This window comes from Corylus avellana, unplaced genomic scaffold (genome assembly GCF_965113065.1).
Source record: "Corylus avellana unplaced genomic scaffold, dhCorAvel1.hap1.2 HAP1_SCAFFOLD_131, whole genome shotgun sequence".
Classification (NCBI taxonomy): Eukaryota; Viridiplantae; Streptophyta; class Magnoliopsida; order Fagales; family Betulaceae; genus Corylus; species Corylus avellana.
In genome coordinates this window covers 25001-37361 of record NW_028290535.1, presented here as the reverse complement: position 1 = coordinate 37361, position 12361 = coordinate 25001, and the positions used below count along the sequence as shown (strand labels likewise).

Sequence of the window (12361 nt, the reverse complement as noted above, 5' to 3'; positions counted from 1 at the left end):
GAAGTTTAACTCCTAAAGAAGCACTTCATGAAGCCTCACGGAATTTGATTGAGTTATTTATTCCTTTTTTACATGCGGAAGAAGATAAATTACATTTAGAAAACAATCAACACAAAGTTCCTTTACCCCTTTTTACTTTTCATGATAGATTGACTAAACTAAAGAAAAATCAAAAAGAAATAGCATTGAAATCTATTTTTATAGACCAATCAGAATTGCCTCCTAGGATTTATAATTGCCTCAAAAGGTCCAATATACATACCCTATTGGACCTTTTAAATAAAAGTCAAGACGACTTTATGAAAATGAAACATTTTCGCATAGAAGACATAAAACATATATTGGACATTCTAGAAATAGAAAATCATTTGGTATAAATTTGAAATCCAATGGGTTTTGAATCTTTAGAACAATCCATATACTCAGAATAAATCCAAAATGAAATTGAATAGATGTATCTAGGGAGAATTCACTTTGAAGCGACTATTCCCTAGATACATATGTCGTGATATTTTATTTCATAATTATTTCACAATTGAATCCATTTAAAAAAGACCTAAAGTTAAGGATTTATCAATAGGTAATGTTGCTCCAATACCCAACCAAAGGGCTGCTGCGGTACCAATCAAAAAGACAGTTGTCGCTACTGGACGACGAAATGGATTTTGGAATTTATTAACATTCTCCAAAAAAGGTACGGTTAATAATCCCGCGGGTACTGAAACCATTAAAAGAACACCCAATAACTTATTGGGCACTGTACGAAGTATTTGAAATACGGGAAAGAAATACCATTCAGGCAATATTTCCAAAGGAGTTGCAAATGGATCCGCAGGTTCACCAATCATTGATGGTTCTAGAACCGCTAAGCCTACGTTACATGCAATAGTGCCTAGAATTACTACTGGAAAATATATAAAAGATCGTTGGGCCATGCGGGTTCTCCATAATAATTATGACCCATACCTTTAGCCAATTTAGCTCTTAATACAGGATCGTTCAAGTCAGGTTTTTTTGTTATTGGGATAGGTGAATTTTTATGGATCCATCCCCCGAGGGAACCGGACATGATAATTTTTCATCATCCGGCTCGAGCACAAGTCAAACGAATGCAAGTAATTCAGTTCTTACAGGTAAATGCTCAATACCCAAGTAGGCTTACAAAGTTGACCATGATCAAGTGCTTTCTGGGTCGTCTCAGACCTTGCGATTTTATTTTATTCCCCAAAAATAAAAAATATCGAGACTTTTTACATACAAAGAATTTACTTGTTACTAATAGAGTCTAGCCTCTGTTCTTCTTTAGATCCCTTGTTTCACTCCGATAGTACATATATCATAAATCGAGTCAATGCAAAAGAAATGAATGCATTTTCATACTATTAAGTAAGTGAAATAGATAAAACAGAATCTGTATTATACCACATCACTTATTCTACTGGATCTTACGGAGCCTGTTCACGCACAACATGATCAAGTATGATCATAGAAAAGATTCTCTTCAAGTGAACCAGCCTATCCTCTGTATGGGGCTTACGCGGTGGTTGGAACAAAGACACATTTATTTAGTTGTGAATTCAAACAAATGTGGCAGATAAGAAATATATCTGCACGGACTAATCAATAGTTCAAATCACACACTCCCATAATCCATTTTCTCTTCGGAGAATTCACTTCAACCATTAATGTCAAATAAATAATACAATTTTGTGGGGTTGAAGGGAAATATCCAAATACATGTTTTATTCTTTCAATAATCCATATTTATAGCAATGAAATCCTATTGTTCCTACCCTGAGTGAAGTGATAAATGACTGATTACAAATATCTATGATCTATATTATCTTCTTTATTCTCTATAAAGGACCAGAATGCCTTGTTTACGTATCATTGGGAAGTGCATTAACATAAATACGGCAGTAAGCAGAGGTAATACAAAAGTGTGTAAACTATAAAAACGAGTCAGAGTGGATTGTCCTACACTAGCACTTCCGCGTAATAACTCTACCAAAGGCGATCCTATTACAGGAATAGCTTCCGGTACGCCCGTTACAATTTTTACTGCCCAATAACCAATTTGATCCCGAGGCAAGGAATAACCAGTCACACCAAAAGATGCGGTCAATACAGCCAGAACCACACCTGTAACCCAAGTCAATTCACGAGGTTTTTTAAAACCGCCGGTGAGATACACGCGAAATACGTGCAAGATCATCATTAGGACCATCATACTTGCCGACCATCGATGAACTGATCGGATTAACCAACCAAAGTTCGCTTCTGTCATTATATATTGAACAGAAGCAAAAGCCTCAGTAACGGTCGGGCGATAGTAAAAAGTCATAGCAAATCCCGTAGCTACTTGTACTAAAAAACAAGTAAGCGTAATTCCGCCTAAACAATAAAAAATATTGACATGCGGAGGAACGTATTTACTAGTTATATCATCTGCAATCGCCTGAATCTCAAGACGTTCTTCAAACCAATCATAGACTTTATTGAGATAGGTAAACTCAAGGAATTCCCCCTCCGAGAACCGTATATGAGAATTTCATCTCGTACGGCTCAAACAGAAACACCCAAATACTGGCTATAACGGATATGTGTAATAGAAAGTTTGAAACTTCTTTAATCCTATGATTCAATCTTTCTCTGAAGATACGAAAGAATAAAAATCTGAAAGCTCTTCTTTGTGGTTATAATGCCAAAATATCAAGTTGGCTCATTCGTCTTTATGTTGATCGTTACAGGCCTCTTGAATCTTCTATTTACCTATTTTTATTTGTGTGTAATGCGGCTTTACTTCTGTTTTCTTTATTATTGATAGGAATTCTCTTGTTAAGACCCTATGAATCGATTAAAACCTCAGATTCATACTACAACCACGATGATTCAATAAAACCCTCAAACTAAGTCCAAAAATTCCCTGAGTAAGAATCGGTGGATCATCACTTATTCAATGAATAGATATAATGAATAAAAATCCAAAGAAAGGTTTGTCCTTTAATTAAAAAAAGAAAAGCATAAACGGGAAAAAGAATAAAAACCTTTCGATTTTTAACTTCTAACCCTCCTTTTTTAACTCTTTTTGGTTAATTCTTTTTTGGAGTCCGGCACACGAGGTCTGAATATTAAATATGAATCATAGTTATAATAGTTTGTAATCTATTTCATATATTCCGCGCGTTCCGGATACTAGAATGAATATCCGACGAGGTAAAACCATCTGTATCAAGATGACAGAGCCGATTTCTGTAGTATCCATAGGATCAATTATAACAAGTCACACACTCATATTCCGGAAATACAGAAACAAAGAAATTCCACGGTCGAACTACCAAAAAATAGAATGGACTAAAAACGATCTAAATGCTTCACTTTGTTTTGTATTGAAAAGCTATTTAGTAGTTCTTGTGAATCTAATTCATTGAAATTCCGTCCAGTAAAATGGAAGAATTATAAATCTCCAAAATAATAGATAGGAATATCGCAAATAGAGCCATTGCGATACCCATCAAAGGAGTAGTTCCCCAACCGGGAGCTACTTTACCATATTCCGAATTCAATGGTTTCAATAAATCCCCTATAATAGTTCGTCTTGGACCAGATCTCGAACTATCCTCAACGGTTTGTGTAGCCATAAATCCTATTTTGTATTCATTGAGAGCCGTTGACTTTGTATACCATTATATTGTAAATAAATGATCTTATCATAGATCCGTTGTGGTCTTAAAATTATATTAAAACTATATAATAATGGAAACAGCAACCTTAGTTGCCATCTCTATATCTGGTTTACTTGTAAGTTTTACTGGGTACGCCTTATATACTGCTTTTGGGCAACCCTCTCAACAACTACGAGATCCATTCGAGGAACACGGAGACTAGTTGAAGTAATGAGCCTCCCAATATTGGGAGGCTCATTACTTCAATTGAGATAATAAATGAGATAATAAAAAATCATTTCATCTTTTTAGTTGGAACTTTAGGCGGTTCCCGAAAAAAGATAGCGAAAAAGATTATTCCTAAAGTCGAGACTAAGAGGAATGTATAAACCAATGCTTCCATAGATTCGATTGCGGTTTACAATTATAGCTTCCATACCTGTTTATTTTGGATCGTCTCCCGGATAACTAAAGAGAAATAGTCAAAGAAAAGGCAGCAATTCAAATCAAGATTTATCCGATACCCTATTTATGTTAAATTATGTTAAATCACAAAGATAAAGGTGAGAAGTAAGAAATCAATCTTGTATCAGACTGCTTGTCTTTTTGTAGTCGGATCCCCAAGTTTTTGGAATGCTCCAAATTCTACTTGAGCATCCAAATCCGGGGTCAATACCGGCAAAAACATCTCTGAACAAGGTTCTAGCACCATGCCAAATGTGTCCGAAGAAGAAGAGCAGAGCAAACGAAGCATGTCCAAAAGTAAACCAACCCCTTGGACTGCTACGAAAAACACCATCGGATTTCAAAGTAGCGCGATCTAATTCAAAAATTTCTCCCAATTGAGCACGTCTAGCATATTTTTTCACAGTAGCAGGATCACTATAACTGACTCCATTCAGTTCGCCGCCATAGAACTCCACAGTTACACCTACTTGTTCGACACTATACTTCGATTCTGCCCTTCTAAAAGGAACATCGGCTCTAACAATTCCATCTCCGTCTACCAAAACAACCGGAAATGTTTCAAAAAAAGTAGGCATACGACGTACAAAAAGTTCACGCCCTTCTTTATCTCTAAAGATAGGGTGTCCTAACCAACCAACAGCTATTCCATCCCCCTTGTCCATTGAGCCCGCTCTGAATAATCCCCCCTTTGCCGGATTATTGCCGATGTAATCATAAAAAGCTAATTTTTCAGGAATTTTAGACCAAGCTTCTGATAAACTTTGATTTTCGGCTAGCCCAGCACCAACTCTTCGATATATTTCTTGCTGGAAGTATCCCTGATCCCATTGATACCGGGTGGGACCAAATAATTCAATCGGGGTAGTTGCTGAACCATACCACATAGTTCCAGCAACAACAAAAGCGGCAAAAAAAACAGCAGCGATACTACTGGAAAGGACGGTTTCAATATTTCCCATACGTAATCCTTTGTATAGACGTTGGGGCGGGCGGACACTAAGATGGAATAGACCTGCTAATATGCCCAATGTCCCTGCTGCAATATGATGAGAGGCTATTCCTCCCGGAACAAAAGGATCAAAACCTTCCACACCCCACGCTGGATTTACAGATTGTACCCTTCCGGTTAGTCCATAAGGATCGGACACCCATATTCCAGGACCATACAACCCCGTTACATGAAATGCGCCAAACCCAAAACAAGCCAGTCCTGAAAGAAATAAATGAATTCCAAAAATCTTAGGTAAATCCAAAGAAGGTTTTCCCGTGCGTTCATCACAAAATATTTCTAGATCCCAATACACCCAATGCCAAATAGCTGCCAAAAAGCACAAGCCAGAAAACACAATATGTGCACCGGCCACACCTTCGTAACTCCAAATACCCGGATTCGTTATAGTCCCTCCTGTGATACTCCAACCGCCCCCATGAATTGGTTATTCCTAAACGAGTCATGAAAGGTATAACAAACATACCCTGTCTCCACATTGGATCAAGAACAGGGTCAGAGGGATCAAAAACCGCTAATTCATATAGAGCCATCGAACCGGCCCAACCAGCAACTAGAGCTGTATGCATTATATGGACAGAAAGCAAACGACCCGGATCATTCAATACGACGGTATGAACACGATACCAAGGCAAACCCATGGAAATACCCCTTTATCAACGAAAAATAGACACTATGTAACTTTATTGCATTGGAAAAAAACTATGCTATGGACCTCCCCTTTTCAGTAGATTATCTCGAGGAAAGGATTAAGATTTGTTCTATTATATTAGTAATAATGGAAGAGTTCTGTTTGTAGGAACAAACAGAAGCAGATCTATTCTATACCCGATAAGTACCAATACGCAATGGTAGGGGGGCGGGATCCCGCTTTCATTTTCTATGAGTGAAAGCATACATATTTGTTCATATCATTCAAAAGACCCATTCTTAAAAATTTTCTTCTTTAGTCATAGTCATTCTGTCTTCTTTTTTTTTTTATTTTATGAACTTATTCAATTTTTGGATAAACTATGATAAAGGCTAATCTTATTAAGACAATAAACCCATTTTACGCTTCCACATCAAAGTAAGATATAGTACTTAATTCTTTTTTTCTTTCATTTAATGCCTATTGGTGTTCCAAAAGTACCTTTTCGAAGTCCCGGGGAGGAAGATGCATCTTGGGTTGACGTATAGTGCGACTTGTCAGATATATTGGGTCACATGGGATTTCCCCATTCTCTCCCCGATCGAGATATCCTCTCTTTCGCCCAAGAAAAGATTGATTGAATCATCAAAAATTTGGAGCGTGAAGTGCAATTATATTTATTTTGTTTTTTGGAGGGGGTATCCAGATTAATATTATCAATTAGAATAATTTATGGTTTAGAATAATTTATAGTTGGCTCAATTGGACCAATAAAATGAAGTATCCAGGCTCCGTTTAGAAAAAACCCAATTGGTAATATATCTATTTTTATCATATTATAAACAGGAGCGATCTCAAACTGTTTAAGCAATCGAGTAATATAACGAATACATTGAATATTTGGCAGAAGACATGAAATAAATAAAAAAAAAAGCCATAGCAAAAACACGTGGTATTGGGGCATTTGCCCTATATGTGCAAATCAAAATCGGGCCGATCTTTACTCGGAGTAGAGCATAAACCTAAAAAAATTGAAGAAGCCCATTCCGGAACAAGAAAATGACATCGTGATTTGGATTCGATCTCGATGAAACAATAAATCAATGAGAAGTTCGTTCGATAAGTTTAGTAGATTACTTTTATCTATTTCTTTTTATTTATAGGTAAAGTAAACAGACCAAAACTAATCTTTCTTGAAAAATAGAAGAAAAAAGCCCTTTGTTAGAAGGAGCCCACTATGAAAAAAGATGAGGGCTGTAATCTACACATTGATTCTTTTTTTTCGCGATTTTTGGTAAACCGTATGCATCAAAAGGTGCGCGTACGGTTCCTAAGGATACAATTTTATCCTAATCAACCGACTTTATCGAGAAAGATTACTTTTTTTAGGCCAAGAGGTTGATAGCGAGATCTCGAATCAACTTATTGGTCTTATGGTATATCTTAGTATAGAGGATGATATCAAAGATCTGTATTTGTTTATGAACTCTCCCGGAGGGTGGGTAATACCCGGAGTAGCTATTTATGATACTATGCAATTTGTACGACCAGATGTACAGACAATATGCATGGGATTAGCCGCTTCAATGGGATCTTTTATTCTGGTCGGAGGAGAAATTACCAAACGTCTAGCATTCCCTCATGCTCGGCGCCAATGAGTTTTGTATTTGAGAGAAAAAAGAAGACTATGCCTTCGCGATATGAAATATGACTATTAAGTAATAATAGCATGGCATTTTGAATTCGATATGAGAAATCTTTTTTTTTTTCAAAATTCAAAAACTATTAGATTATATATTGAAAGAGTAGTATGAGATAAGGGGCATTTCCGATTTTATCTGATCTATCGGAAATCTCTTGCAGCGTCACAAACTTTTTTGTTTTCACGCCAGAAGGCTAATTATGTTATGAAAGAATACAAAAAAAAAGAAACTTTGGGATTGCTGAATAAAAGACTAAATAAATAAAATATATAAATATAAAGCAACGGAGCCATCATAGTATTTTTTAACTACTCCAAAAAAGGAAGGATGGTTATTGGATTATTTACCAATCAGGGTCTGGTCTGATAGATCCTATTTTTTCTGTTTCTTGGATGGGAGGTAAAAGCGAATTCCATTGTAGAGCCGTATGCAATGCGAAAAAGATGCCTGTACGGTTGTTCAATTCTATCTTGTTTTTCGTATTATTATTCTTTATTTTATTTCTTCTCTTTGATTTATCTTCGAGATAGAAGAACCATTTATTATGTTATATAATCAGGGTAATGATCCATCAGCCTGCTAGTTCTTTTTATGAGGCACAAACGGGAGAATTTATCCTGGAAGCGGAAGAACTGTTGAAGTTACGCGAAACCATCACAAGGGTTTATGTACAAAGAACGGGCAAACCCTTATGGGTTGTATCCGAAGACATGGAAAGAGATGTTTTTATGTCAGCAACAGAAGCCCAAGCTCATGGAATTGTTGATGTTATAGCGGTAGAATAAAAAATAGCAGGGATTTCGCGCAAATATGCCATTTTCAATTTTCTCTTCTTATATTTAATATATCTATTAATATAGAAGTAATGCCTAATCATCCGGTTAGGATCGATCTAAACCAACTCATTATGTATACGAGTCAACATGCCAACTATTAAACAACTTATTAGAAAGACAAGACAGCCAATCAGAAATGTCACGAAATCCCCCGCCCTTGGGGGATGTCCTCAGCGACGAGGAACATGTACTAGGGTGTATGTGTGACTCGTTCAGAGCATGGACTGGGACAAAAGAAAAGAACCAATTTTTCCAGTATCAGTGGTCAGTACCAATAAATAGGATAAAATGGAAGAACTCCATTCACTATCTAAAAAGGATCTATGATATCCTTCTATTGTGTATCAAATTTTATGGTTTCTATTGGTATAAATCCAACCGTCTCAATTTTCAATTTAAGATGAAAAAGAATTTCCCATTGGTAGCAAATGGTTATCCACTAAGCAGGGGAAAGACTATTAAAATGAAAAGGCAGAAAGATTATGCCCTTACTCTTGCAACAACGGACTAACAGGGTCAGCTACACAGCTAATCTTCATAATTAAATATCGTTACTGTATAGGTAGATCTCATTGTGAAAGACTGATTACTGGATAATTCATGGGTAGAGCCAAAAAGTGTGAACTGTACAAGTTAACAATAGCATTGATTAAATGAAAGAAGGGGCTCCGGTGTATAGAGGGGACCTCGCCGTTAAAAAAGTAACCATAGAAACGATGGAACCCACGATTTTTTTATCCATTTAGATTTACTACTTTTTGTTTTTCTTTTTTTATTTAATATGCTTTTTTTAATATCTAGTTTTTAATATCTAGTATCACTATCAATACAATTTCTTATTTCGCAGTGAAATGCCCAGAAAAAAAGAAAAAATCGTGGTCGGGAAGGTTATAGTAGCAAAAGCCATTGGAGTTTTTAGTTTATACATTGGAAGAATCCGTTTTGTTATTAATAAACTAGGAAAGGGAAAAGGAATAACTGAAAGAAAGGAAATCAATTAGTTATTCATCGAAGTTTCATTTATTCAATGACCAGAATTAAACGAGGATATATAGCTCGGAGACGTAGAACAAAAATTCGTTTATTTGCATCAAGCTTTCGAGGGGCTCATTCAAGACTTACTAGAACTATTACTCAACAGAAAATAAGAGCTTTGTTTTCGGCTTATCGGGATAGAGGTAGGCAAAAGAGAGATTTTCGTCGTTTGTGGATTACTCGGATAAATGCAGTAATTCGCGGTAAAGGCATATACTATAATTATAATAGATTAATACACAATCTGTACAAGAGGCAGTTGCTTCTTAATCGTAAAATACTTGCGCAAATAGCTATATTAAATAGAAATTGCCTTTATATGATTTCCAATGAGATTCTAAAATAAGTATATTTGGAAGGAATTCATCGGAATGTTTTAAATTTAAAATGGAGTTCACTGGAGAATTAACTCCGGGAAGGTAGAATAGAAATTAGTATGATAAAATATAATAATAAAGTCGTCAAAATGAACAAACAACACGTTTAATAAAAAAAGATTTATTCTTTTTTTCTTATGATAATACGACAATAAAATATGGATTCGCGAATTTTTCGAACAAAATATCAATCCGCCTTTGAATTCGTATTGGAATTTTGATTCAAGTGAAGAGTAAGCCTATTTCTTTTTGATTCTAAGACCAGTAGTTCTGGTGGTCGACTCACCCCTTTCAAATTGTTTCTCATTATTAAGAAAAGGTAACAAAGATAAAATACGAGCTTGCTTTATAGCAATAGTAATTAATCGTTGTTGTTTTAAGTTTAATCTATTCACCCGTCTAGATAATATCTTTCCTTGTTCACTAATAAATCGACTAATTAAACTCATGTTTCTATAATCAATTCGATCCCCCGAGCCAATCGGGGGCAAACGCCTACGAAAAGATCGCTTGGATTTAAAATAGAGTCGCTTGGATTTATCCATGATTTGTTTCTTCCTTATCCCGAAAATCCTATTTCAATGGGGGATTTTGTTTTGTTTATCTTTAAATATATATATATATATATATAATATGTCATTTTTAATCTTCCTTGGAAGGGTGACATACAAGCGATCGGATCGGTTCGATTTATTTCTTTATCTCCCCATGAATTGTATGTTTGTAACAAAAGGGACAGAATTTTAGCAATTCCAATCGACTAGGCGTATTATGTCGATTCTTTTGAGTAATATATCTGGAAATACCAATACTCATTGATTCCTTATTAGCACCATTTCGATTAGCACTATTTCGAGTACAATTGGTACATTCCAAAATAACGGTTACTCGAACATCTTTACCCTTGGCCATGAACCTCCTTTGGATTTTTGATTCACCCAACTATTCTATTTTCCGATCCAAAGAGAAGAAAGGAACGAAAAAAAATAGAAGTTGCTAACTCGAAATCAAATTCTGAAAGATTTCGTTGAAATCAAGATAGTAATAAAAAAGTATTAATAAGTAATACAATGATTTCTAACTAGATTTATAATCCTAGTATAGTATTTCATTTTTCATTTAAGTATTTTGTATGATATTGTTGACCCGGCCATCAATTTCCATTTCCGTTCTCATTCTCTTATCTTATTAATTAAATTTAAATTAGAGTCCCGGCCCGAGTTCCGAGTTTTACTGAAGTTGAATCCACTTTTATTCTTTCTCTTTTCGAACTTATTCTAATTTTAAAAATTAGAAAAGTAAAAGAAGGGAAGGGGAGGGATTAGTCACAGATATTTGATTATATCTCTAATTTTCTTCACCCCTTCCCATATCAATAACTATAACTAGAACTAGAATTAAAAAAGGGAAAATATCAACGCATCCGGGAATAAACGATTGATCTCTATCAATAGACCCGCTAAAGACCCGAACCATAGAGTACTTACTACCGGTGCCGCGGAGAGATATGTTTTTAGATCTCGCATTTTAAATACTCCTTCTTTATTGTAATTTGTAATACATATATGATCAGACGTAGGTGTAGTTAATGATCACTTGTATTTGTATGCGGAATCCCTAATTCAAATTGAAATGTACAATGATTCAGTAGCTATTCCTTTTCTTAAAAAAAAAATACGCCTTTTTCTGTCCCAGCATTCCCCAAAAATATTCTATTCATTTTTTTAAGCGGGTTTAATTATACGTTACGTATGTGTATAAGCCTTTTATTATAATTAATTATTTATTAGAATGAAATATTAAATATATGTTCTATGATATGAGATAAAAAAGAAGAAATGACAAGATAATTTTTGTATATGAATGGAGAAAATAAAGATGTGGAAAACAATACAGGTATTCTCTACAATGACACTGTCGACCAATGGAAAGGGATGTAGCGCAGCTTGGTAGCGCGTTTGTTTTGGGTACAAAATGTCACGGGTTCAAATCCTGTCATCCCTACCTATTACTTATCTTATGAGCCGTAACGAGGGATTAATTGAAATCGATTAAAATTGGGTATAATCAATCTTTCATTTTACAATATTCTATATATTAATTTTACGATATTCTATATAATAGTAGATGCATGCAAAAATATATTAGGGTTACAAAATATTTATGAAGCGCTCTTAGTTCAGTTCGGTAGAACGTGGGTCTCCAAAACCCGATGTCGTAGGTTCAAATCCTACAGAGCGTGATTCCATTCTTGTTATTCTTAGGTCGAAAATTACAATGAAATAGGAGGTCAATCAAAAAAAGAGATATTAATTAATCAAAGGTCCAACTGATCGCCACGTCTGTATTGTAAATATGCAGTTACAAATAATCCAGCCAAAGTAATAGGAATTAGACCTAAGACAATTCCAAATAGCAAAACTTCAATCATTTCATTTGTTTGAAAGGGGAAAGGGAGAGGTAATATCTATTCTTAAATATTAATTCGTATTGCACATGAATCTCAATGAACAAGAATTGGAAATTGACACGGTAAGAAACTATAGAATATATGAAATACCACAGAAAAATTTCTTTTTTTTATGAATTGTTCATTCAATTAATTTCAAATAAGACGTATCTTGTTTAAACTGATAA

The 12361-nt window shown here is 35.0% G+C and overlaps 2 non-coding genes across 2 annotated transcripts; both read left to right on the top strand.

The window, feature by feature from the left end:
• Positions 1–11654: 11654 nt before the first annotated feature.
• TRNAP-UGG (transfer RNA proline (anticodon UGG)) lies at positions 11655–11728 on the top strand. Its single transcript has one exon. It is a non-coding gene; the product is annotated as a tRNA-Pro (tRNA).
• A 164-nt stretch (positions 11729–11892) lies between these two features.
• On the top strand, positions 11893–11966 carry TRNAW-CCA (transfer RNA tryptophan (anticodon CCA)). Its single transcript has one exon. It is a non-coding gene; the product is annotated as a tRNA-Trp (tRNA).
• The last annotated feature ends 395 nt before the right edge of the window (positions 11967–12361 follow it).